The sequence below is a fragment of the Gopherus flavomarginatus genome, chromosome 1 (genome assembly GCF_025201925.1).
Source record: "Gopherus flavomarginatus isolate rGopFla2 chromosome 1, rGopFla2.mat.asm, whole genome shotgun sequence".
NCBI classification, from domain to species: domain Eukaryota; kingdom Metazoa; phylum Chordata; order Testudines; family Testudinidae; genus Gopherus; species Gopherus flavomarginatus.
The window spans coordinates 364,079,843-364,081,734 of NC_066617.1; positions in this window are offsets into that span (position 1 = coordinate 364,079,843).

A 1,892-nucleotide genomic window follows, 5' to 3' on the forward strand; every position below is an offset into this window, starting at 1 on the left:
AAAGAAAGAAAAATACATACAAATGGTCTCTCTGTATTAAGGTGACAAATACAGGGTCAATTGCTTAAAGAAATATGAATAAACAGCCTTATTCAAAAAGAATACAATTCAAAGCACTCCAGCAACTATATCCATGTAAATACAAAGAAAACAATAGAAACCTTACTGTCTTACTATATTTGTACTCACAACTTGTAAACAGAAGATTAGAAAGCAGGAAATAGAAATCCTTCTCATAGCTGAGAGAGATTCCGGCAGAAGACCCAGAACAAAAGACTCACACACAAAAAACCCTCCACCCAGAGTTGAAAAAATCCTGTTTCCTGATTGGTCCTCTGGTCAGGTGCTTCAGGTGAAAGAGACATTAACCCTTATCTATCTGTTTATGACACGCCCCCCAAATTGCAGACAGTGGGGAAGCTCACTGGCGGCGATTTCCTCCTAGAACTTTAAACTAAACAGATTAATACAACACATGCACCGTTACATATACCACTAAGTATATAACTAACAGACTTCTACAGTTTAAGAACACTTTTTAACTACTGGATTCTGGGAAACTCTCACGGGAGAGTGCATCAGCTACTTTGTTAGCAGCTCCTGAGATGTGCTGAATTTTAAAATCAAAATCTTGGAGAGCTAAACTCCAACGAAGAAGTTTCTTGTTGTTCCCCTTGGCAGTATGAAGCCACTTTAGTGCAGCATGGTCAGTTTGTAGTTGGAACCGCCGTCCCCAAACATATGGGCATAGCTTTTCCAGGGCGTACACAATGGCATAGCATTCCTTTTCACTGACTGACCAGTGACTTTCCCTCTCAGACAGTTTCTTGCTGAGAAACAAGACAGGATGGAAGTTGTGATCTGTTGCTTCCTGCATGAGCACTGCTCCTATACCACACTCAGATGCATCCGTGGTTACTAGGAATGGCTTGTCAAAGTCCGGGGCCCTGAGCACAGGGTCAGACATGAGCGTTGCCTTAAGCTGGGTAAAGGCCTTTTGACACTCATCAGTCCACTTAACTGCATTTGGCTGGGTCTTTTTGGTCAGGTCGGTCAGTGGGGCAGCGATTTGGCTGTAGTGTGGTACAAATCGCCTGTAGTACCCGGCCAAGCCTAAGAAGGATTGGACCTGTTTCTTTGACCTTGGGACAGGCCACTTTTGGATAGCATCCACCTTGGCCTGTAGGGGGTTTATTGTTCCTCGATCCACCTGGTGCCCCAGGTAAGTCACTCTGTTTTGGCCTATTTGACACTTTTTGGCCTTAACAGTTAGTCTGGCCTGCCTGATGCGCTCAAAGACCTTTTCCAGGTGTAGTAGGTGTTCGGGCCAGGAGTCTGAAAAAATGGCCACATCATCAAGGTAGGCAACTGCATATTCTCCCAGTCCTGCTAGTAGACCATCTACCAGCCTCTGGAAGGTGGCGGGTGCATTTCAAAGGCCGAAAGGAAGGACATTAAATTCATACACCCCCGCATGGGTGACGAATGCTGACCTGTCCTTGGCAGGTTCATCTAGCAGTACTTGCCAGTACTCCTTGGTTAAGTCTATTGTAGAGATGAACTGGGCCCGTCCCAATTTTTCCAATAGCTCATCGGTGTGTGGCATTGGATAGTTGTCCGGACGAGTTACCGCATTTAGCTTACGGTAGTCCACGCAAAAGCGTATTTCCCCATCTGGTTTGGGTACCAGAACCACTGGAGATGCCCATGCACTGGTAGATGAGCGGATTATACCCATCTGTAGCATGTTCTGGATCTCCCGTTCTATAGCAGCTTGGGCATGAGGAGACACCCGGTAGGGTGGGGTTCTAATGGGGTGAGCATTACCTGTGTCAATGGAGTGGTATGCCCGTTCAGTCCGTCCTGGGGTGGCTGAGAACAATGGGGCGAAG